At 42.6% G+C, this 26,744-nt stretch overlaps 1 protein-coding gene across 1 annotated transcript in view; it reads right to left on the bottom strand.

Moving 5' to 3' along the window:
* Positions 1–26,744, bottom strand: part of HTR4 (5-hydroxytryptamine receptor 4) — a 176,244-nt gene that overhangs the window by 128,279 nt on the left and 21,221 nt on the right. Inside the window, exon 3 of the mRNA XM_087429591.1 lies at positions 21,456–21,696. The gene's annotated coding sequence lies outside the window, so the exon portion shown is untranslated. The remainder of the gene's footprint in view (positions 1–21,455; positions 21,697–26,744) is intronic.

Below are 26,744 nucleotides of genomic sequence, written 5' to 3'. Positions count from 1 at the left end.
CTTTTTTCAAAATAACTAAGAAAATATTCTTCCTTGGTAAATAAACATCTTTCAGCTAGGAACTTCAGCCCCTTCGTCAAAAAACTGATATTGAAAAAAGCCCTTAACCCATGAAAGAATATTTAAGGGGCATACTCAATCCACATTTTGGGGAAAAGAATGGATTATAGGAAAAGTAAAGGAAGAACATGAACTTCCACTTCCTGTAGCACAGAACAGAATACATCTAGAGCATTCCTAGAAATTAGACTTTTTAAAGCAAGAGATTTCCACTCCACCAAAGAATGTGACGAGGATAGTGAGGTTACAAGAAACCAGACCCAATTAAATAAAGATCTGGATATTTCATGATGAAAAAAAGATTCAGGGGGCATTTCTTTATATTTACTTTTCTGATCATTTGATTAATGTCTCACTACCAATTTGGCCACAGATTCTATGAGGAAAGAGATACAGTACACGATCAGTTAAGTATTTGTTGAATGAACAGCATGATCTGATATGAAAGTTCTACTTGATAATTAGAGAAGGAATTAGCCTTGTCCTTGTGTCTCCAAAGGAGAGATGGGTGGAAGTCTCAAGGGAAGTTTGAGACTCACTATGAGGTAGATTTTTCCAACATCAGAGCTGTCCAATTATTGACCTGTGTGCCTTGGCAAGCAACAAGGTCCATCTCAGTGGGAGGCTCAAACAGAAGGCAGAAAACCATCAGTCAGTCACGTTTTAGGGGAGGAAGCAAATCTTGGATGACTCTAAATTCTGATGAAATCCAGGAATGCAATGAGAGCGGAACTAAATAAGAGTCTGTTTATTGTAGAGCAGTGGTTCTCAAGTTTAAGCATGCATAAGAATCACCTGGAGGCTTGTTAAAACACAATGGGTGGGCCTCACCCCCAAGTTTCTGATTCAGTAGGTTTAGAGTGGATAATTTGCATTTCTAACAAGTTCCCAGGTATTGTTGATGCTGCTGGTCTGGGGACCACAATTTAAGGTAAAACATCCATTCCCCAAGTGTGGTTCTCATGTCACGGGAGAAAGCACACGATATTAGGCAGTAGGTGGACAGAGCATTTTTGGATGTACTTTTGGATCATATGGTGAAAAATATGTTCTCTTTTTATTTTCTATTTTAATCACTGTTATTTACGTTGACGAAAAGGACTCAAATAAGTGTTAGCTTTTCTTTGAAACCTTCCTGATATTTGGTAATCTCTCTTTTATAACAAAGAAGAACAAGTCCCAGGCTCATAGTCTTTTGCTAGAAACACTATTGTCTTACTAAGTTCCCCCCAGGAAGCAGATCTTAAGGTGAGGATTAAATAAATGCACATAGTAATTTGGCAGGTGCAGGTATACTGGCGGGGAGTGATGATCCAGGAAAGGGGATGAAAGGCAGCCAGTGAAGAATGTGTTATTAAGCCACTGAAGCTTCACAGGAAAGCTCCAAGAAATGGTGTAAAACATATGAAACATATGCCTCAGAATTATCCTGGACAAGTAGGGAGGGAACTGGGGTATTGATACTCCCACACTCACTATTTACTGGTTAAGGGCTGTCCACAGCCCATTTTGCTTTAGGCAGAGTCAATTCCAACTGAGGGCAGCCCTCCAAAAATGTGCAGGTTCATCCTTGGAAGTCAGGATGTCCTACACAGAAATGGTGAGGAGAGCTGCAGGAAAATGGGTGGAACAATGACAGTATTCGCTCCAACTATTTAGCTGAAATCTGATATACTGTTTTGTGTATTGCATTTGTTTTTACAGTCACTTTCTATTTCTTGCAATTGGTCCTGGTTTTCACTTACATTTGTGTTTCTTTGTAAAATAAATATATTTAAGGAAAACTAATTGATCTAAAGAAAAGTGCTACGCAGATAATCTTCCAGATGGCACGAGAAAGTGGCGAGACTCATAAAGGTAATATTCAAATGATTGAAGTTTGGAAAACACTGACATAGTGGTTTAAAGCAGAAGTTGACCCATTTTTTTCTGTAAAGGGCTATTTAGCAAATACTTAGGGTTTTTTGAGCATAAGATCATTATCACAACTGCTCAATTCTGTTGTTGTTGTATGAAAACAGCCATAGACAATACGTAAATGAATGAGCATGGCTGTTTTCCAATAAAATTTATTTATGGACACTGAATTTGAATTTCATATAATTTTCACTTGTCACAAAATAGCATTCTTCTTTTGATTTTTTTCCAAACAATTAAAAAATGTAAAAACCATTCTTAGCTCACAGGCCATAGAAAAACACGCAGCCAGTCAGACAGTTTGCCAGCCCCTGATTCCAAGCACAGCCCTAGAATCTGTCCTAGTTCTATCAATTACCAGTATTGTACCAGTAATTACCAGTACCAATTACTGGTATCAATTACCCTTGGACAAATTATTTACTTCTCTTAGCCTCAGTGGCCTCATCTGTATAACGGGGATAAGCATCATACCAAGCTCACAAGGTTGCTGCAAAAAATAAACGAAAATGAATACTTATAAGGCAGGTGCCCAGTGAGTTCACAATATAACGTTAGGCAGCTGTTGTAACAAGGTGGTCTCCAGCTTGGCAGTGCCCCAGTCATTGGAGGCTAGATGGTTCCTACTCTGCCTCTCCACAAAGGCACCTATGCACCTGGGGGCCGATCTCCTCAACTTTGGGATGTGCTTACAGAAGTTACTCCTCTTCTCTATAGGATAGGGCCCTGAAAGCTGAGCCTGAGGATGCCCAAAGGGTCTTATCACCACTGATATCAAAGCCCTGGAATTAGGAGCAAGTCAAGCCAAAATTTGCATTCCGTCTAAATTAAGTCTTCAAAATTAGTATTTTGGACCTTGCAGAATTATGCTGCTGACAGCAGTGGTTCTCAAACATTAAAATACCTAAAAATCACTTGCAAACTGCAGATTCAGGTGCCTCACTCAAAGCATTTCTGAATCAGGAGGTCCAGGAATTCCATTTTAACAGATTTCCTGGTGATTCTGGTGCAGGTGATTCATGGAGAGCAGTGTGGGAACCACTTCAAGGATGGATCACAATCCACCCGTGTGAGAACACCCCTCTGAAATCCTCATTAATAGTTTTCCCACATCTGTTTAAATGCCTCATGGGCTGAGAAACCAGGATTACAGTATTCGCTGTGTATGCCAAGAGAAAGGTCTCTGCCAGTATATTTACCTCTTCTGTCCTCACTCTTTTCTATTTTTTTGAACCTCCTGGAGTAGAAAAGAGTTTATACCAAACTCTCTACTTCAGATATCATGTGCTGATTATCATATACAATTAAGGATGCCGACACAATCTCAAAGGACATGGGCTATTTAGAGATTAGATGGAAATTCTTGAGCAGAATCTGCATACTTACTGGACCAATAAGATGTTACCTCCCAAAAGGCTGCTGCCCACAGCCTCCTTCCAGTAGTTTCTAAACAAACCCCTCAGGGAAAAGATAAAAGTAGACCCATAGATTTTAGAGGGGCCTGTTCAACAAAGAAGAGGAGACTCCTGGGGAGGAAGCAGGGTAGGAGTAATGACACATTTCTATAACTGATGTCTGTGGAACACACACCAGCTACCAAACCCTTCATATGTGTTGCCTCATTTCATCTCCACAACATGCTATGAAGGAGTACTGCAATTATCCCCATTTCACAGATGAAAAAATGAGGCACAGAAAGGAGATGTTGTCCAAGGCCACACCAGGCCGTGGTCTCAGAGCCCAGACTTTTAACCACTAAGTTATGCCATAAAGGATCCAGATCTCAATAGTCCCCCTTCTCAACTTATCCAGCTCAATTTTACTAACTAGAAATTTATGTAACTCCTCAAAGCCTACAGAATATCTCCTGACACTTAAAAGAGGATAACTTTTTTACCACGGCCCAACATTGCTCTTAGCACCATGTGACTCTTAGTTCCTTGTTTTACTTCTCTAAGCACCAGGTCTCCAGCTATTCAATGTGGTTAAGATATCCAGCCCACCTGTCTCGCAGATCTGTTAATACTGATGAAGTTTAAATAAGATAACATATGTGCAAGTCCTCTGAACATTGTAAAAAGTTATTGAAAATGGTAATTTCCTAGCCTCTCATTTCCACAAACTATTTTTTAAAATGTTGAGAAGGAAGAAAGAGTGTATTAGCCTTGTAAATCATCTGTGTCAAAATCAGATTCTCCAGAGATCTGGAGTAGGTTGTAAAGTACCAAATCTGCAGATTTTTGTGGAGCAGGAGAAACACTACTTCTACTTGGAAAGTAGACTATTTATCATGGCTCAATGTAAAGGAAATTTGAGAGCTTGAGAATCAGATGACTTGGGACCTGCCACTAACTGACCTTGAGTGAGTCTTTCCTTCTCCCCTTCCAGGAGATACAATGCTGCTTGATGGTTAATAACGTGGTTTTGGGAGTCAGACTGCCAATGTTAAATCCATCACCTCCTCATGAGTGACCTTGGCAAGTCACATCACTTGTCTTGATCTCAGTTTCCCAATTATAAAAATGAGAATAAGCAACAGCAGCTTACTTTGCAATCAACCCAAAAATGGAGTGACGAATGGATAGAAGAGTGGATAGAAAGAAATATGATAAAGCAAGTTAGTAAAATGTTAACTGTAGAACCTATGTGGTGAGTATGTGGGTGTTCACTATATAATTCTTCCAACTTTTCTCTTAAACATTTTTTTTACAATAAAATATTGGGAAATTTTTTAAAAAGGCAACAAAAGGGTGATAAGAGTTGGATGAGATATAGAGCTCTCAGCAATGCTCACAGTAAATGCTTAGCATACGTTAGTAATGATTATTTACTGTACAGGTAGAAGATGGGACAAGATGATAGATCCTTTCAACTCTTACAGTCTGTGGGTCAGAGCTGTGCTAGGTGAGCCTGAGACGAGACATGCACCAGCAGCACGAGAAGCCGGGCTACCTGGCATGGAAACCAGACTGACAGAGAGGAGCCAGGATGCAGCTACAGAAGTATCAGAAACCAGGAGGTATGCACAGGTAGAAGCAGCAGGACTCTCTGCAGGGAACACCTAACATGGTGGAACCTTGAAAATAAAGGCAAGTGGCCATGATTACATGCCAAATTAATGTGTTTCTCTATCTACTCTACCCTTCAGTAGGAGAAATGCATTGGATTTGGAGTCAAACCTGAATTTAGATTCTGTCTCTGCCACACTATTTGGGTGACAACAGAAGACATTCATCCAACCATCCACTAGACCACTTATATTGGGAATATCTACCACAACTACAAGAGTGAACCCATGGCAACTACACTTCTGCTATGACCTCTTGGCCATAAATAATTAGGCCAATCAGATTCTTTCTCTTGAGAATTTGAACCAATGGACACACTCATGGGAATGTGTCACATTAATGGCAGAGCAATAGGGAAAAGATTGTGAACTCCTGGAGCTGAGTTCTCCGGAGATGGCCTGGTTCTCATCCTTCCTGGGATCTAGTTCCTTGAATTGATGAGAAAAGCTCCAGTATCCTTCCAATAAATTCCAACTTTTGCTTAATCAAGCCAGTGTTGGCTTTTGTTATGTATAAGCAGAAATATATATGCGTTTTCTTAGTTTCTAGCCCTTGGTTTCCTCATCTGTAAACAAGAGATACACCTCTTCTCTCAGGGGTTGATATAAAAATCAAAAAAGCCTAGGTATATATAACTCCACAGTACATAGTAAATATTCAATAAACATTAGTTAAATTGCATCTGAGTTTCAGAATCACTAAATCTTTCTGAGCAAGTACTTGGAGTCACTTTGTTTAGGTGGAGGATGTGTGGTCGTGGAAAAAGAAACAGATACTGATAGAAAATCTGTCAAGAAGAAGGAAGGAGTTGATTGAATTTGAAATTTAGTTTTCAAAGAAATTTTTTTCTGATTGAGAGTTTTAAAAATTTAATCAGTTATACTTCAAATGTTCTGACTTGAGTTTCTGTTGGGTTTCTTCATCGTGCTAATGCTGATTTGAAAGCGAGAAAAGTACAAAGCAACTACACAGGAAACAAAGCTGGATGCACAGATAACATATCTTTCTTCATCTCAGAAGGACTAGTCAGAATTTATCTGGCAGTAGACGAGATATTAAAGGACTTTTTGTTTGGATTATCCTGCAAATAATGAGGGATTTTATCCTCCCAATTGAAGTAGTGGCAGGGGTGGGTGGAAGTAGGGAACATGAAAAGATCTAAGATCAGAATCAATCCAACCTAGGAGTACCATAGCTGAGAAAAAGCAAAGGATTTTCTGAAATTCAAAATGAGAGGCAAAGCTTAGATGCTTAGTGAGAGATGTCAATTAGTCCCTAGGAGTTATTGTTCTTTCAATCCTGCTTTATCCATTGAATCTCATAAATCCAAATGTTTAGTTATCTTAAAACATCTTTTATTAAAAATTCTCAGCTGGGTGGGTTGTGAGCTTTATTTAGTTATCTAGGTCTTCACCGTGTGGTTCTCAAATTGCGGTCCCTGGACCAGGATCATCAGCATCACCTGGGAACCTGTTAGAAATGAAAATTCTCAGACCTCAACCCAGAAGCACTGAATCAGAAACTCTGGGGGTGGGGATCAACAACCTGTGTGTTGATATAGGGTCTTAGAGGAAACAGTCAAACTTATTAGAGTTTGCCTTGGATCTTCAAGCTTAACAGTAATTGGTAGTCATTCTTATTCTGACTATATTTAAGGTTAGCCCTATCAATAAGCCTGTTCGCTAGCTATTTACATTGCACTTACATTTCTCTCTGTCCAAATGTATGCCACTTTCTACTGCCTCAAAGTATAAAAACAGCATGCAGAATGGAAGAATGAAAGGACAAGCCCAGAAGAATATGGAAGGATGGAGTTGATAAAAATATGGCAACTTGAACTTTGGTGATAGAAGAAATATCTAAAGTTTAGATGATGGTAAGGACTTAATGGAAGAAAAAATGTCTCATCTATTGTTTGCTCCTTTTCATGGTCCTTCCTTTCCCCTGAGTCCCTCTCCTCCAATCTACCCAATCTGGCCAACACCCTCTCACTCTGCATATGCCTTGGAGCTATTTCTGAATAACCTGAAAAACAAAGAGAGAGAAGACCCCAAAAAAGGGAGAAATCACATTATTTCAACTGAACACAACTACCAACTTCACAGTCTCTAGCTTCCTAGAAGCAGACTTAGTTCTACAATTGAACTAGATGCTGTTTAAGGTCATTTCCAACCCGTAACATGAAGAACCCATTCATAGACGGCGGTTTAGTGTGAAGGCTCAGAACACGGACTCTGGAGTCAGACAACACACACTCCAACACCAAGCTCCACCGCCTCACAGCTGAGAGAACTTGAGTACGTTATTCCACTTCTCTAAGTTTGAGTTACCTCATCTCTAAAATGGGGGCACTAAAAGGATCTCTCTCATAGAATTCCTAATGAAGATTAAATGAGATCATCCATGTAAAGCATTTAGAACTGTGCCTGGCACATAACAAGGGCTGGATTAATGTGAGCTATTAGGATTATTATTATATTGTCTCTAAAACACTTCTCAGCTTTCAGCAGCACCTTGAGCATTTCCAGGCATAGCAACAAGGCAGTGAGAAACCAGGAGGGATAAAGGTAAATGTGTGCGGGTGGCTAACATGGAAGCGGGTGGAAAAGCAGCTAGCAACACAGCAGTTCATCTGTTTCAGACAATACTTTGTTGTAGAGTATTTTTGTACAAGGCCACATGACTTGTGTTTGAATTACAACAGTGGTTCTCTCAAGGGCTGGTAGGTGGAGGGGGGGACTTTCCAGGAAGACATTGGTAATGTCTGAAGACATCTTTCGTTGTCATAACTGGCTGTTGCTACTGGCATCTAATGGGTACCAGAGATGCTGCTAAACATCCTATGATGTACAGGACAGTTCCTCACGACAAAAAATTATCTAGCCCCAAATGCCGATAGTACAGAGGTTTGAGAAACTCTGAATTACAACACAGTGTGAAGTTATCTTAATAAGACTTGACACATTTTTTTCAATTTTCAAAAAGGCAATGGCATGGAAGATACTGGCACTTGATGGGAGGTAAGAATGGGTGACCTCTGAGATTCCTTCAACTCTAAGGCTTGATGTATGCAATTGACCCTCAACCACAAACTTATGTCAATAGTGCATTTTCATCCTTTTCCCCTTTGCCTAGTTCCTTTCTCTAAAAATAAATTGAATTTTTTTGAAAAGATGGTTAGATATTGGAAGGTAACCATTAGGGCTAATGTTTCTCACTAAAACAAAGAACATCAATGACAATCAGAGAATTTTAGAGCCGGAAGAAACCTTAGAAATGATCTAGCAACTAGATTCTAGTTGAAATCTTCCAATACATTTCACAGGTGAAGAAACTGAGATTTAGAAAGGCCAAGAGACTTGATCTAGGTCACATAATGCTACAACCATCAGAAGGTCCAGATTCTTCCAAAGAACTTATTTCCCTTATTAGTTAGACAGTGAGAATATCAAGGGTCTCCTTTTGTGCATTTGCTTTGAATTTTTTCAGTGATCACAGTCTATATCTGTTCCTTTCTCTGGAAATCCCTGAATATGGGTCTCACCTGATAAGGTAGTGGCAAGGGGAATTAAAAAAAACACAACAACAAAAATCAGATTCATGAGGTATTGAGGGGAAATGAATAAAACCTGCCTATCGATTAGGCTGTGGCCACTAAGGATGAAGGAAGAAGAGAAATAAAAACGTGACTTCAGTTTCCAGCCAGGTGACTTGGAGGACGATGGTGGTTCAATAACAGATGAGAAAGTCATGATGCAGTTTAGGGTGTCAGGTCGCTTATGTTGGGTCTCAGGTGCTGTTCTTTAGTTGGTGAAGTTAGGGAAGGAGATGAGGAGATGACCAGTATCAGGGAGGTCCAGGAGAACTTGAGTGGAAGAAAACACATTCAATTTGTTGGTTCTGAGGCCACTGTGGCCCCTCGGAGGACCAGCTTCAGGACTGAAATCCAGATAACTCAGAGGAACGAAGAGTATCACTGTCTTCTGGGCCCTGGGACCTCCAACTGCTCAACAAGGGCTGAACTGAACACTTCCCGAAGCTCCTGCTAGCTCTGATGTGCTACAGTTCTCTTGCAGTTTAAATGATGACCCGCTCAACTGTGTAATAATGGTTATACTAAAGATATCTCCCATGGGGGGAAATGATGCAAACACAAGAGAGTCTAGGGTAAGGGTGCGTGGGAAAAATAAACATAACATTACAAAATGACTTGAGAATGCTGCAAACCCTCTTTACTTTTTATTATTTTTTCCACACTCATCATTTCCTAGGTGAGAACTGCTCCTCAGAACTCCACAAGTCTCGTCCCCTGTTCTGACTTTTTCCTTGTTTCTAGGGCACCGCATCCATCATGAGTGTCCTTTTCCTTCACCACCTGTGCTCCTCAGCAGTACGCAGCAACTCCTCCTCCCTCTTCACTGACGCTGAAGGTCCACAGGGCACTAGGCAAACACTGCCTCCCAGGGTTACCCACAGCTTTATGACCTGGGGAGTCCGTCCCAGCAATATCAAGACAAGGAGGGCAAACTTGCCTCAGTGTCTTTCCATCAAAAGCAACCTTTTGTTCGTGCCAAACCTGTATTCTAAGAAACATTTTTTGTTCATTTTAATGGACCAAATGGGAAATCAACCCAACATTTTCTCTTAACATTGAATTCTAGGAAAAGGAGCCCATGACTTCTCCATCTCTGCCTGCCACCACTTCCCTGTATCAACAGCCACTTCTTCCAAAGGCAACTGACAGCACAGTGCCCCACACTGGGTAGCAAGCTGAGGGGAAATGCATCTTACATCAGGAGTGGGATTCTGTGAAAGACAGCTGCAGGAAGCTAGTCCTGGCAGTGACCCTGAAAGCTTCATGCAGCACAGCGTGCCCACACACTCACGCACTTCCACACACAGCCGGCTATACACTCAGGACATGCATATCGTGTCACATACACACACACAGAGTACACGCTCTCGCTGACACATCCAGGACCATCAGTACAGTCCACACACGGATCCGGTTACACACAGCGTTACGGATGCACAGCCTGTGTTGTCTCTTTCCCTCTCTCTCTCATTCTCTCTCTCTCTCTCAAACACACACACACACATCCTTTACACACACAACCTCACATAGTGAACACACAAGCAGTTTCACAAGTACTTAAGAGCAGGGCACTAGCCTTAACCCTACAGGGGTCCCACGCTAGAGACGTGTGCTACACGACCAGCCAGCCCACCTACACCGTGAGCCGCCACGCAGCCCATCCCTGCGGCAAAGCCCGGGCTCCCGAGTCCAGGGCCCCCAAGCCCCTCACCCCGTCGTGCCGCTCCGCCCCCGCCGCGTCCCCACCGGCACACGCGGGCTCCCAGGGTCCTGATCCCGGCGCACTCGCCGCACCTACCCGCTGCCCGAGGCGAGGGAGCCAGCGCCCCGGCAGATTGCAGCGGCCACCCGCAGCCGCGGAGCCGAGCTTCTGCCGCCGCCGCTGCCGCCGCGCTCCCCGCCGCTGCCTGCGCCCTCCCCGCCGCCCCCTCGGGTGCCGGCTCCAGCCCCCGCGCTGGGAGGCCGCCGGCGCGAGGCGCGAGGCGCGGGCCCGAGACTGCGGGCGGCAAGACCCCAGCCCCGGCTCACCTGGGGGCGCCGTGCATCGTCCTCTCCCCGGCCGGCAGAGCCCGGCTCCGCGGGCTCAACAGCCCCCAGCCCGCGCGGTCCCCACGGGCGCCCCCACCGGGCGCCGGGGATGGCGGGGGCGCGGCCGGGCGCACAGGGGAGAGAGCGCAAAGGCGGCTGGAAGGAGCTCACCCCTTCGGGGCTGGCCAGCCGGTGCCTTCCCTGGCGCGAGCGCTGACCATCCGATGGAGGCAGGGGGCGAGCCCTGGGCTCACTGCCGCTCCTGGGTGACCTTGGGCAAGTTGGCTAACGTCTCTGAGTGCCCATTTCCTCTATTGAAAGACAGAGCTTGTGGTGTCCGTGCCAGGGGAAATCCTACCCCTGGATAGCTCACTTCCTTCTCATGCCTCTGACTAGGCGAGGGCAGAGTTAGTGTGGGAGCAGGGCTCAGAGTGAGCTCCATAGTCCTTAGATATACGGCTCCCAAGTTTCCCAGAGGCAATGTTTCGTCTGCCTGAAGTCTTCATAAGTGATCCCACCAATATGTGCTAGTCTACTGTTTGCTTCCACTGATCTGGAGGTAGCCTATTCTCCCAGCTCTGTCCACTTGTGACCTTGAGTATGTGATTAGACTGGAGCTAAGCCTCAGTGCTCCCATCTGTAAAATGGGGACCATAGGCGCACAGTTGTGCGGAGACTTACCAAAGCTCCTACCCGTGTGTCACTTAGTGGGCTGTAATATCTACGAGGAATGGTGACAGAATGCAAAATATTTTTCCTCAACACATCTGACAAAGGCCTCAAATTCCAGGGACAAAACAATTCAAGAGTTAAGGCATGTTGGGAAGGAGAAAGGAGACCCCTCCTTGGGGAGACAGATGAGGGGGCCAAAGGGCCCACTGAGTGGATAATTCAGCCCCACAAGGACCACTGAGGCTGCCCAGAAGCTTGACAAAACAGAGAAACTGTGACGGTAAATAATCTCTGAAAGCAAATAAATCCTCGAAGACAATCTTAAAAATTATTAACTTACCAATGTGAGCACAACCCATGTGAACTGAAAATTTACATTGACCCACATATTCCTGCCAGAAACTCTGAGCTGGTCCCTTTCTCAGCTTATCTCTCTCTGATATTCCTGCCTCTCATTTCCTCCTTCTTTTGCCAAGCACTGTCTGTCTTCCTCATGATCTATATTGTTTCCTCATCATCCTGGTACACTCTTTCTCTCCTTTGTCTCTCTTCCCATTTCCATCTTTCTCAGTCCTGTTATCTCTTCTTTACCTTCTTTGTGCCCTGTCTCTGTCTCAACACTTGTTACTCTCAGCCATTTCCACCCATTACTTTTCTCTCTGGTGTGTATATGTCTTGAATCTTTATTCATCTTATACCCCTCATTCATACTTTGAAAGAGGAGAAGCTATGGTTATTTCTCTAATGGTAATAAGATCCAAACAAATTTACCACCACCCCACTTCCCTAAACCAAATACTTCTGATAAATGATGCCATTATCCTCACACTCATGGGCGCTCAAAGCCTGAATCACCTTTGACAACTCTACCTCTCTTCCCCTTCTCCCCACTCTCCACTCAACCACTTGCCAGTTCCCAGGGAGTCTATCCCCACTCTGCCGCTGGCATCTGTCCTTCCCTCCCTATTCCCACTGGACTGAATCATATCTTTTCTGGAATCACCAAAAAGGTCTTCTAACTGGTCTCTGCCCCCTAGTCCATCCTCCTTCCTGATGTCAGCATACTCTTCCTCAGGCAGATCCCCAGGAGTGTCACTCTTGCTCTGAAACCCTAATGCCCATGGAAGGCAGAAAACGGCTCCCCAAAGATAACCACGTCCTCATCCCAAGAACCTGTGAATATGTTACCTTACATGGCAAAAGAGACTTTGCAGATGTGATTAAGTTAAGGACCTTGAGATGGGAGAGTATCCTGGATTGTACAGGTGGGCCTTAAAAAGGTCCTTAAAAGTAGAAGAGAGAGGCACGAGACGACGTCAGAGTAATGCAGTGTGAGAAAGACTTGAGCCGCTGTTGCTGGCCTTGAAGATGGAAGAGGGGGTTCTCAACCAGGGAATGTGGACAGCCCCTAGAAGCTGGGGAAGGCAAGGAAACCAATTCTCTCCTAAAGTCTCCAGAAAGGAAGGCAGCCCTGCCGACACCTTGATTTTAGCGCAATGAGATTCATATCAGACTTCTGATCTAGAGAGCTGTGCGATAATAAATTTGTGTTGTTTTAAGCCACTAAGTAATTTGTTGCAGCAGCCATAGATAACTAATACGATGCCTCTCTTTTAGTTGTGGAGGCACGCACAAATGCCTTATCTTGTTATTAACAGCAATCCAAGGTAGCCCCTGCTTTCAGCCATCTTGCTAGACCCACAGCTTGTGTTTCAAGCAGTCTGTTCCCTGAAGACCTTCTTTTCTTCTCTCATCCGTACCAGTGCTCACAATGTCCCCTCCAGAATGCCGTCCTCCAGACGCTGCCCACCCTGTGCATCTTCAATGCTCACTGATTCCATGGAGTTGTTCCTGATTTCTCCCTTCTTTGATTCCCCAGAACTTTGTATTTCTCAAGGTATATCCCATTTAAAATGGGCTTTCTAATGGGAGAGAAGGGAACAAGAGAGAGGAGAGGACTCTAATGCACAGGTTGAAACCGCTCCTGGCTGTGTTCATCTCCCTGCTGTAGCTGTTAGCACGACACTGCGCTGTTTGTGAGTTATTTACAGGTCTGTACGGCACTGGATGGTCAGCGCCTCCAAGGTGGAGACCAGGTCCTACCTCCCTCTCTATATCCTAGCCCCTAGAACCATGCCACGCACACAGTAGGAACTCAATGGCTTTTTTTTGAATGAATGCAAGAAGGGGGCAAGTGCCATGTCTGGTTGTGCTGAGCACACAGGGCTATTAATAATATGTGTTGCGCCATCTGTCTCTATTTAGTCGGGCTGGTCAGTTGAAGCACCTCGGTTAATGCAACGTGCTTTGAAATTGGGCTGCTTTGACGCATAGCTTGAACCATAGACTTTTCTAGGTTTTATGTTTGTTTTTGTTTTGCTTTTGCTGAAGAAGAATCCCATAATAAAGGGCTATTCTTTTTTTTTTTGATCAGCTTTATTTAAAAAGGCCTACTATCATAAGTAAAATCATAATAAACATACAAACTCTTTGGTCCAACAATTCTCCTTTTTAAAATGTATCTTAAGGGTAATAAGCCTCTGTACACAAAGATTTACCTAAGAGAATGTTCACTGTGGGATCTTTAATAGGAGTGAATAATTGGAAGTAGCCCAATGTCTAACAATAGGAGATTAGCTACATATATTATTCCTACCATAAGATACCATTTAGATACTAAACATGATTTTGTCAATTGATATTTATTATATAGAAAGACGTTCATTAACATTTTTATATTCTTTTTTATGCTTATCTGTATTTTCTACCTACCATACTATACGCATATATTTAAAAGTTAGGTTCAATTATTTTTATAAAATAGCTTTGCCTCCAAAAGTTAAGTTGTATAAAACTTTGGTATTTTTCCAAGTTCCAAGAAAACACATCTACAGATGAGATTCAACTCTCTGATTATGACAAAAGAAGGGAAAAGTCACAAAAGGCTTGAAATATAATCTGGGCTTATCTTCATTCCGTTAATTCATTCACTCTAGGAACACTTATTGTACCATCTCAGTTAAGGTCTTTGATAGCAAGCAACAGAAAAGGGCTCTAGCTAACTTAAGCAAAAGGGAAATTGTTGGAACAATATTTAGGGGCTTAGAGAATCACTGAGATGCTAGATGCCAGATGCCAGACTTGGAGAAGCAGGTACCAGAAGAGCTCCAGAGAACCAAAACGCAGGCAGTGTAGCAACTGGTTCATAGAGAAACTCCCTCAGGACAGTGTCCTATCCCTCCTGGTACAGTTCTCCATCCTTGGGTCACTCACCCAAGTTCAAAGTCACTGGAGAACACACCAGACTGGCCGAGATTAGCTTTGTGTCTCCTCCTTCCCCCATTCTGAATCAAAGAATGAGGAGGGAAAGGATCTGGTCCCTCCACCAAGACTACATACAGAAGGGGAGATTTTATTTCCCCACTAAATTGGGGGCACTGTTAGGAAGGTAAAATGGAAACTAGCAGCCTGAATATAATAAATGGCCACTGCGAGCCCCTGCAATGTGCTGGGCATCAGGCTACTCTGGCTTCCCAGGGCCAGTTTCTCTTCCAGGAACCCTCTAGTACAGATAGCCCAGTGGAGCTAGCAGGCCAGAGACATCACTCAGAAGAGAGTCTTTGATTCTATTATTTCATTTATAAACTTGAAACATTTGAAGGTTTTCCACTACTAATTTCTTCTAGACTGCAGAAATAAATACTATTTTTCCCTTCTGGTTGTCCACACTCTGCTTGAGTGGTACAAATGTCCTGCTATATACTTACTGCATTACAGCCCGCCACGGCCTGAAGCTCCTTATCAGCACCACGCCGTGGGGGTTATCTTAAAAGTCTCAAAGCTTGTTTTAAGCTTATTTTACTCTGAGTGACTTAGCCGCAGAATGGAACCGTGTGTGTGTGTGTGTGTGTGTGTGTGTGTGTGTGTGTGTAGAAAGAAAGAGAGAGAGAGGAAGTAGATAGAGGACAAACAGGAAGGAACAAAGAAGATGGACGTTAAATTCCAAATCCGAATTGCTAAAATAAATCAATGCTTCCCTTGAAATCACAAATTTGAAGCCTGCATACCTTCCATCCACTTAAGAGCTACTAAAACTTTAAACAGTTGGACAAGAGTTTTAATGCAGCTGCAAAGGAACAGAAACCAAACTGCGAATACCTTTCCTGTAATGAAGCCAAGGTGGCTGGCTTCACTTTAATAAGCTCCACCGAATAACTAAGACCCTAGAACAAGACGCCGCGGCATCCGTGGTCACATGGGTCATTCACAGGACTCCTCAGTTTACCTTACAGACAATCATTCTATGTCAGGAAACAACTTCTAATAAAACATCCTTTAAATGAAGTTGCAAATGGAGAAAGCTTTGCAATTTGTTGTTTCTAAGAGTCAGATCTCCCCTGGAGGACCATGTTTATTCTTATTTTGCTCCACGGCCTGGAGTGTATGAGAAGCTCCCACTCCCCCAAACCCAAATCAAACCCGATGAGCCAGGCTTGTTGCTCAGACTCTTCAATTCAGCCTCGAGGGAGCTCCCATCCCGGACTCTGCTTCCTCTCCCACCCCGGCTCACAGCACTCTCCTTTCCTGCTGTGCTCCAGCCATGCTGGGCGGTGGGTTTCTAGTCACGGACAGCTCTTTCTGGCCTCAGGACTTTTGCATCTGCTGTTTTGTAGACCTCACATGCTTCTCCTCTGCTTCAGCCTAAATATCTCTTTTACAGAGAGGATTCCTCTCAACCACTTATCCCCCATCCCACTAATTTCTGTCCTAGCACTCTGCTTATGTCACTTAGGACCCTCATCTCACTCTGCCACTAATCTTTGATGTATTTTTTACTTGTTTACTCTCTGCCTCCCCCACTAAAACATAAGCTGCTAGAGGTAAGAGACTCTGTGCTTTATAAGGAGACTGGCTTAGAGTGGAAACTCTCTTGGTTAGAGTTGAATGGATGGAAATATGAACCAGACAATTGGATTTGCATTCAGATCTTATGTGCTCTCCAGGGGGTCAGAGTTGCCCAGGAACCATGGGCTCTCAGGGGCCAAAGGAACCCAGATCACGTGGATGAAAGGGTGATCCCTCACTTCTATGAGAGGATGTGGCTTTGGGAGAAATAGACTCGTGTACAGGAGGGATCGTGAAACGGAACAGGTGGTTTAAATGCAGTGACATCATATATCTACAACTGAAAAGTGGATGAGAAGCCAGAAAAGGAGGAGAGAAGCTTCAGGCTGCCTCTAACTAGGAAAGAGATGCCCCAAAGTCAGTCTATTCCAAAGGGAATTAACACGATTGAGCAAAAGAGTAGGAGACCACATGAATTCAAGATAGGGTGTTCTTAGTAACTTGCCATGTGGCAAAGTCTGTAGGAACCTGCTGTTTACACACTGAAAAACCGACTGCCTGAAAGAACAGAGAATAGAGGCAGATAAAGGGCCGCCAAGCAGGGTTATCGCTGTCCAGATAAGAGGCTCCTGGCCCTTTCTTCTGCTTTGCTGTTCTTTGTCCTCTAGTCTTCCCGGTATTGTTGGGTTTAATCTCTTTACATTTGAAAAGGCCATTAACTAATTTATGTTTTATTATCAATAAAAATCAAATAAATGACTATTCAGTCTATTGGGAAGGAAAACTAGAAAATAAAGTCTTCCAGGAACAGCCAAATCAATTAGTGTGACCTGCCAGGCAAAACTCTGGCACAATTGAAATTTTACAGTTTATTTTTAAATGTATATATAGTAAAATTCACTGTTTTTTTGATGTACAGTGCTGTGAGTTTTGACAAATTTAGAGAGTTGTTTAACCACCACCACATTCAGGATATGGCAAAACTGAATTTTAACATGAACAAGGGTGTTTGGGGATAAATTTTATGTTATATATTTAATGGGACATTTTTGACCAGCTTCAGCTAATGTGAACAAATCTCTTCCTCCTCCACGCTGCCCATCTCCTCTGCCGTAGATCAATTTGTCCCATTTGTAAACCTGGAAGCTTTGTCCTGTAACTAGGAGATGAAGCTCTGATGAGAGTTGGAGCCACAGTGGGAAGAAGAGAAAAGAGGGCAGATACGGAATGGCCTCTTGCCACACCAGGTTCCTTGGCCTGGTTTGAGCTGTAGAGAGAAAGGATTAGAAACAAAAATGAATAGGAGTGTTCAGGAAGGATCCATGAGAGGCTGGGCACAAGTCAAGACTCTGTGTTCAGGACCCAACTAATGATGCAGGGCTCAGACCCAGGGAGGAGGCCATGCCTTTGCACCTGGAGAGGCGGGTCTTTAGGTCATTCAGACCCAGAGTCCTTGGCACAGACACTGGTGGTCTCATGATGCACAGAGGCAGCAGTAACCTGTCACCAAGCAGCAGTGCAGGCAATGGAGGTGGTCAGACCAGAGAGGGACAGGGTGAGTATGGCTGACATGTTTGGATTGCGGATGCTTGTGTGGGATCCCTTTTGGCTCTCCTACAAGTAATAAGGGTCACTTACAATAGGATGGTTAGTGGATGATTTAAACTATCATTTCGTGTTTAAAGAAGAGCAAACTGGGTAGCTAGGGGGTTAGCAAATATCTGTCCCACAAATGGCTCACTAGTTTTCTATGTGGCAGACCCTGAGCTCAACCATGGGGGATATGACGAATAAGAAGATAGATCCCTCTTTTCAAAGCCCTCAGAGCCAACCAGAGGGGACAGAGTTGGACACAGATAATTTCAACACCTTGTGAAATTTGGTAACACAAGCATAGGTGGCAAATGGAGTTCATGGCATTTATTCTTGTTGCTGTCATTATTTTATTATTACATAACAAACATTTATTGAGCACATACTATTTGCTAGTCACTGTGCTAAGAAAGGTTAAGGAATTTGGTATTGAGATGACATGACGTCGTTAGAAAGGGTCAGAGCCAAGATTAGAATTCAGGCTTTAAAGCCTTTGCTGTGAGCAACCATGAAATAAAAATAACGATAACAACAACAATGTATAAACAACATTAATAGTTGATGACATTATAGGTATTGGGCACTTAACTATCTCATACTATTTCGAGAGCTACTATGCAGAAGGAAACAATAAAATCAGGCTGGATTTCTGATGCATGAGAAAGCAGAACAAGGGCCAAGATATTATAGAGAAACAACTCGGCTTGGTGTAAGACTGTCTCAACATTTGGAGCCGTCTAGCACTGTAGATATCAAAGCACGGGCTGCACGCCATCTGCCAGGAACGCTGAAGCAAGAACCCCTGTTCCAGGTGCAAATTCAGCATCACCTCTACTGCTCCTCCAACCTATTGATTCTCTGCTGCTGAGATTTGAGAAGCTCGGTCGCTTTCGCCAGCTAACAGTCAAATGTCAAAGCCCTTCCTCTTCTTTCACTCTCTACAGGCCCCCACACTATTTCACCCACAATGCTTGCTTTAATTATCATCTGTATGCTAACAAGTCCCAAATTTTGCACTCCAGCCCAGAATTCTTTTCTGAGCTCCAGATCTGCCTCCTGGATGTAAGATGTCCATGCCACTGGTCTTGGGAGTGCTTGGGCTAATGTGGCCTGGATGACTGTGGAAGAGAGAGCTCCATGGAAGAAAAAACAAAAACAGGTGAATTGGTTTAAATAAGATCTTAGAAAACCTACAGAAATGGTCAAGGTGTTTGATGTTGTTTAAAAACAGAAGCATTCGAACTTGAGAGGCACGGACTTGTTTCTTTGACAGCTTGGAAAGCAAGTGTAATCTAGCATACCATTTGGGCCTTCAGGGATAATACTGATAATGTCATAATGATTTAAATGTTGTTTTCTGTTTTAGACTTCTAGAATCAACCTATGGACGTGTAAGGAGGCTTAACTAGGATAGTCAGAGTGTATATTTCTCAATCTCAGTATTGTACAAATAAAGGTCCAACTGGCAAGGTTTGAGAGGTGAAGTGGGAAAGTGCGATGAATGGATGAAGGAACTTGAATGTCCTCATCATACAACACAGGAGCCAAGAGACATCCATCTCTGTGGTTAATGAAATGACTAATGAAGGTTTGATTGTGCTAGTTAACGTTGCAGAGGTGACCACAGAAGGAAGTGAGAATATGATATTGGGAGGTCAATAAACCATGACAAGTGAAGAAATAGCTGTGTAAGCACGTTACATAGAAAAAGGAAGGTGATTTCCAGAAGAGCTGTAGTGAATGCTAGTTTCTCTATATAAATACACCATTTTCATGACCATAGCCACATCCCCCCATCCAGCCTATGGGGAGTCTATGTTTCTAGCAAAGCTAAACCCATTGCCAGTCCTAGGGATGCCTTTGATTGGCCCAAACCAACCAGCTACCACATACCTAGTCATAATGATTGATCCAGGTATAAGCAAGTGACCCAATTTGGGCCAATGATACACAAAGAGATTTATTAGGGGTCTGGGAAGAAAATATTTTTTCTCTCTGTGAGAGGTCTCAGAAAGAATGTCTCCCTCCTTCTCTGGACAGTGAGGTATAAGGATACAACACTATGAAATGCTACAGCTATCTCTGCCATCCTAGGGAGAGCAGTCTGGGGGTAAAAACAATGCATGAGGAGGATAAGCCAGAGAATCTCTGAGAAATGGAACAAAAGTCTGGATGATGTTGTCATCAGCTGGATCAAACTGTACCTGAAGCCATAGAGAACCCTTGAACTATTCAGTTATGTAAAACAATATAGTTTCTGACTGCCTACCCAATATTCTTCATCCACTTTTATGGGTAGTAAAACCCCAGTTTTATTCAGTGGTGCACTGAGTGACTGAGTTCTGGCTAATGCAATTTAAACAGATGTGCTCTATGGAACTTTCAGAAAGACTCCTTCAAGGGCTTTGATATGGCCAGAGCATGCCATATTTCTTTTGCTCCCTTACTCCTTCCTGCTGTGTGGACCGAGGAGCTCTAGCAGCAGGCATTGTGAAACTTTGAAAACGGAAGCCATGAGGGAGCAGGAAAATATCAGAGCCCGGGTCCCTGATGAATGTGGATTGTATACAGCAAAGAGCATATCTTCAGGTTTCTTTTACCTGAGAAAATAAATGACAAAGTGATTAAGCTACTCTTAATTTGTATTTTCCATTATACTCAGTTAACCTATTCCTAACTACTATAGCTGATTTTTCTGTAATTTGCAAAATTAAACGGTCCTGATAGGTGAACTGAAACAACAAATTCTCTTCTCTGGAGACAACTGATTCTCGGGTGGTGGAAAGGTAGATGATTATCGCTTTTCCTATAAGCACTGCATTATTTGATTTTTTTAAACTTTGATGTAAAAAGCAAAATATGAAGACAATGCAATTAGGCAAGGAGAAGCCACAGAGTAAGGAGTAAAACATCAGACTACATGATTTGTGGGAGCCCTAGAGCTCCTACAAATGGGGATTAATGTTATACAGGAATCCTGGATAGTTGTCAATCTAAGAGAAGTTTTAAATTACGAAAGAAATCACTAGAAAGCATTGTGTACATGTGTATATATACACACACAAACATATCCAAACATGGTCTCATAGACTATTGAGATATGGGAAAATATTCACAAAATATTATTAAGAGAAAAAAAGCAGAGTGTCTAGCAGCACATGTAACAGCATCCCAATTGTAGAAATGCCTGGGGTGCAGGATTAAAAATCTACAAGGAATTTCACAAAGTATTAGCAGTAGTTGTCTCTGCATGGCAGAATCATAGTTCATACTTGCTTTTTTTACTTATATTTTTCAGTATTTGTCAAATTTTCTACCTTGAGTATGTCTTACTTGATAATCAGAAAAAAGCAATTTACTTTCTTTCAAATGTTTTAAAACTGTTTTTTAAATTGAATATCCTGGACATCGATACACAGCTGTTTGGGAACTCTAGCTAGCATCAGCTGTGTTGAGGGAGACTAGAGCAGGGCATGTGACCACAGCTGGGCTCAGAGTGATGGGAAAAGGAGCAGCCTGGCTCCAAAGGCAAACGGGGCTGTCCTCACAGTCGCATGGAGGCCGACACTCTTGGGGCTCAGAGCAGGCTCGGTTTGTGGCTGAGACAAACCTGCTAAGGCAGAGTGTGCGTTCCCCACACTCTAAACAGACCTGCCCATAGGAGCACAGCAACTCACCTCCATGTATGGGCAGCGAGCCCCAGGCAGCCAGGTTTTACTCTGGCTTCTTCCATCCTCTATCCAGGGATGGACCCGGGAAAGCGGAGTGGAGAAAACGGAGGAGCAGGTGACAGGAGCATGAGGTGGCTACGCTCAGGGTGTTCTTCTGCACACTTGGGTGATAACAAAGCCTGGCTTTGTGTGTTTTACAGCTTCCAGTAGCTTTCTGATCCAGAAGGCAGCCTGGGTCATAAAGTACCTTGAGGAGAGAAAACGGAAGAAGGTACAAAGTTAATGTAGATAGAGAGTCTCTGATGTTGGTACCAGTAAATATAATAAACTCCAGATTAAGAAGACAAAGTCAAAGAGGTGCCTTTGAAAATGAGTTAGCCAATTAGCTTTTAAAAACAAAGCAAAAAATATCAGGATCTTAGGGGAAAAATGAAGCAAAATGTTTTTTTAAAGGCAAACATTTACCTGATGAAAAAACTAGAAATTTGATGGCCCTTCTCAGAACTTCATTTTATAGCTTAAAAAATGAGATATCTGGCCAAGATTAATGTTTTTAAACTTTTGGAAAGTTACACAGTGAAATTACCAAGAGAGCAGGCTTCCCATAGCAGAACTAACAGATTGGTTCTTTTCTCTGCGTTTCTCTCAGGCGGTTTAAAACAGGAATGCTTTAAAAGGCAAAAAGTAACAATTTGCCATTCCAGTCTCTCTAACTCTTTTCCATGCAAGTCCTCACAATATCTGTGGCATGCCTTCTCCAAAGCTCAAACATCTTTCTACTCTGTCACGCTGTGTGCTGCAACAAAATCCATAAGGTGCTACAATCTTTGTCCAACATTCCTTTTCCTCCAAGCCTCTGCCTCCTTTTTCTAATAATAACAGTAATGATAATAATGGCAATAAGATAAAATGTAAACTATTCATCTGACCCCTTAAGGACAATACCTATAATGCTTGTAAGCATTTCTTTTTAAAAATGAGCAAACTCTTTAAAACTTCTGTGGGGCTTAAGGATAGGAATGATCTCTTAATTCATGTCTGACTCCTCAGCACCTGGGACAGCGTCTGGCACCCAGAGGGCACTCAGTCACCCTTCTAAGAATAGTGAGTGAACTCAAGAATTCTTCAAGCCCACCGAAGATAAATACTTCACCCTCTGCTGTCACAAAAATCCCCTCCTAGAGGCGTTTCATGCATGATAGACCCATAAGAAGCCAATATTATTTACCAGAGGGCCTGGGAGGTAATATGCATGTTCATTTAACTTGCACAAATTCAATTTTATATGCTTGTCAAAAAATAGCGACAGAAAAACAACACTTTAAATACATAAGGGCAGTTCTGCCCTCCATTCCGTTCAGTGACTGTATGTCCTCGAGTTAGCATGAGATGGGCGGAGTGGATTTCATTTCCCTCACTTGCTCTCACTTTTCATGTTATCTCTCCTGAAATGGACATCTCACTGTGCTAAGAGTGATTTTAGTGTCTAGAGTGATGCACTTTTCATATAACATGTCTTCTAAATACAAACAGAAAACATCATCGGACATTCAACAAACAAAGCAACAATCCATTCTAAGCTGGAGAAGAAATCGGCTGAGTTGGGTTTATTCTGAGAAGGCATGCTCGTTTCCAGTGTTGTCCTTTATAGGGAAATTTATTGACACTAGAATTTTTTCCCATATGCTATTTTCACCTTTCAACTAACTTTGGAGACCAAGACTGAGATGCAACTGTACTGTAAATATCTACAGAGTCTGGGCAGAGTGATTTGCTATATGTGTGAACGTGTGTGTGTGCACGCCTGAGCATGTGTTGCTGTGACAAGATGCAGCTTTAGGCAAAATGGAAACTCACTTTCCATCACACAGCTTCATATTTTGCCACTTTCCTTTGCCTTTGGTAGTTAAGAAAATAAATTTTGCAGTAATTGTAGAGGTCCTTGCTCCAAGGGAATGACCTTTTCCTTTAAATTGGGCATATGTTCTTTTCAAAGAGAAAATGAGATCAAAATTGGGGGCATAGTTGAGGAGTAAGTCCATAGCACAGCGGCTACCAGAGAAAGATGGATTCAGTGAAAGAGAACCACGGAGACACACACACAACATCGATGTCTTGGAAAGTACTTGTGTATTCCATCATTCACAGGAACTGAAGCTGCAGAGCATCTAAGTTGCAAGCTATATAACGCTAGACAAGCTACCTCCCCTTCACAGGCCTCATCTCTAAAATGGGCATAACCAGGGTACCCGCCTCATAGGATTGCAGTAAATATTAAATGAGATAATACATGTAAGTGCCAAGGGACATTATTAGGCATGCAAAACTTACCCAATAATGAGTTATTATTATCACTCTTCACTCATAAAATGAGAGATGGGATTAGACAGTCCCTTCCAGTTTTGATATTTTAGCACAGCACTGTCCAATAGAAATATACAAGCCACATACATAATTTTAAATTTTCTAATAGCCACATTTTAAAAAGTAAAAGGAAACAGGTGAAATTTATTTTAATAATGTGTTTTATTTAATGATATACACACAAAATATCATTTCAGCAGGTAACCAATAGAAAAATTATTAATGAGATATATTGCATTCTTTTTCTTGTGTTCAGTCATGAAGTTGCGTGTGTGTGACACTTACAGCACATCTCAATTTGGACTAGCTGCATTTCGTGTGCCCAATAGCCATATGTGGCTGTTGACCATCATACTGAAGAGCACAGTTCAAGAATAACAATGAGCTCAGTTTTAAACTTACTCAATTTGCTTTGGCTGAAGGACATCTAGCAAGCAATGCCTCCAAAGCACTTGAAAGTTAAGCATTGAGCTCTTGGACCAGAGATTGGCCTAGAAATGGAGATGAAGGAGCTATTCACATTGTCAATGCCACGAGCATGGATGGCCACCACCAAGCCCGAAATCCTTCCTAGGGGGCCATCTGTTGGGTTAAGGCATTATGTCCACAAAGGAATTATAGGAAAATACATTACCTTAAATGAATAGTTGCTACTATTATTTGGATTTCTCCATGGGCCGATGAAAGAATAAGAGAAATTACATTATGCTTGTGTTCCTGATTTAAGCCCAGATATTAAATAGTAACTGTAGTCCTATTTATCTATAACAATAATTTAAAGATAATGGGCAAGCAGAGTTGTAACAATCATTAAAGAATGTAAAGATGTTCTATGTTAGTACTTGAACCAGAAAGACACTGACAATGAATTGTTAAACAAAAGAGGCAAATCATGGTGTGTGTGCTTGTTTGTGTGTGTGTGTGTGAGCATGTGTACGACCAGTGAAGCCACGTGACCTGCTAAGAGAAAGATTTGACTTAACCGTTGATCCAAGAATCCACAAAGATCCTGAGTAGACACACTCTGGAGGAAAGGGAGGAACAAGCAGGTAGAATTGCAGGGCAGGAATTGATAAGATACTGAAGCTGTCACCAGTGGCACTTTGGTGGCTCTACCTCAGCCAGGCTGTCTGAGGAGCCTTCTCACAGCCCATAGGAAAGAGTCCACTGAAATTAAATCCTTTTCAGGGCTCTACCCACAGTGGAAACTGCTCCCTCTTGTTGCGTCCGTCTATGACACCTAGACTGTGGGAATGAGGATATAAAATCACTACACTTTTGAATCTATTTATTTTGTTTTTTGATGAGTAAAATGGAGAGATTAAGAGCTCAAACTTTAATTCTACCATACCTGGCCTTGGATGCTGGCTCTCCCATCTGACCTGGAGCCTAACCTCTCCGAATCTCCACTTACCTGTGAAATGGAAACACAGAGGTACCTCATTTGCAGGAGTGTTGTAAGGCTTAAGTGAGTCAATGCCTGCAAACCGCCAAAGCCAGTGCCAGGCACCTCATTGCTATTATCATTTGTTCTAAACTCTCTCCCTGCAGATTTTACTCTGCTAAAGGCAAGTTTTTAATGTGGCAGATCATAACCAAGAATAAGCATTTGGATGATTCTGTACATTTTGCTCCATATTATCCATTTAATTATTTTCGGTAGTTAGGGGAAAGAATCAATAAAAATGCCAACAATAAAGGCAATTTTTAAAAATGTTATTACCATATTCAAACATAAAAATGAAGAGAAAATTGTATTCTGGCTTCATGAGGAGAATCTTTAAGCTAGCACTGTGATCCCACTGTGACACGATAGGATATTTTGGGGACGGGAATTCAATAGAAGGAAATTAAGTTCTGAGCCTCATTCAAGGGAGTTTAGCTATTAAAATATGGATGTACAGCCTCACTTATCAGATGGTTCCTGGCCCTGAGAAGCTGCTCTGGCCTCCCCTCTATGAATCTAAGATTTCTCATCTACAAAGTGAGAGCCTTATATTAAGAGCCCCGATCTCCTTCTGCTTCTCACATTTTAAGATTCTGTGTCTGTAGTAGAATTGAATTCCACAGATTCCATGAGTATGTGACAAAATTAACTCCCCTCCACCCTGAAGGGAGATCCTCCCTACAGCTCTTGGGATTATAGGATGCAGGATCGAGAGGAAATGATGTGGGTGAAGGTAACAAAAAGGACCTGGGAACTTGCGGGGAGAGAGGGCAGAGAAACTGGAGGGGTGCCCCTGCAGTTTGAGAGATGGCTGGGAGAAAGTGGGAAAGGAGGGGGTTTGAAGGTCCCTAGGGATTACATTTCCCGTTTTATTTCGGCTTCATGAGGAGAATTTGTAAGGAAGCATTGTGATCTTCACAATGTTGAGACATTTACAAAGGATTTGGTTTATTTTTAAACGGCTGTAGCTAGCTGGACGTGTTTTGAGGAAACACAGTCCTAGACCAACCAGTTGGGCCTCGGCATTACCAGCGTTCCTTTTGGTTGCGGAGAGCCCAACAGTCACGTGCTCAGGTTTACTCTCTCAGATTGACGCAGGGCTCCCGCTCCCACGCATACCCTGAGGCAGTCTCTTACAGGAGATTGTTAAATGTATCCCAAAGGTGCCTATGTGAGCCCGTTTATCTGGGAACACCCAAGATGGCAAATGTTTAGGAATTTCCTTTTCTTACATAGTTCACAATTTTCTTTACCTAGACCCACGTCCATCCTTCGCACATGGACAGAAGCAATGGACAGACTGTATTTTTTTACTTTTCTGAGGTTTAATTCCTCTCTCATTTTTTTTCCTTGTGTGTTTCAACTCTTTTTAAAGCTTTTGAAATGAAATAGGAAAACAATTGACAATTGACGAGAGATTTCTTCCCATTCTTCCCTCCCCTCCTTTTTTGGGCTAACTGCAAGACAATTTTCAAACACAATTG

This window comes from Ceratotherium simum, chromosome 4, assembly GCF_057802395.1.
Source record: "Ceratotherium simum simum isolate JZ-2026a chromosome 4, ASM5780239v1, whole genome shotgun sequence".
Classification (NCBI taxonomy): domain Eukaryota; kingdom Metazoa; phylum Chordata; class Mammalia; order Perissodactyla; family Rhinocerotidae; genus Ceratotherium; species Ceratotherium simum.
The sequence above is the reverse complement of the archived record's forward strand: the minus strand, read 5'-3'. Positions and strand labels throughout refer to the sequence as shown.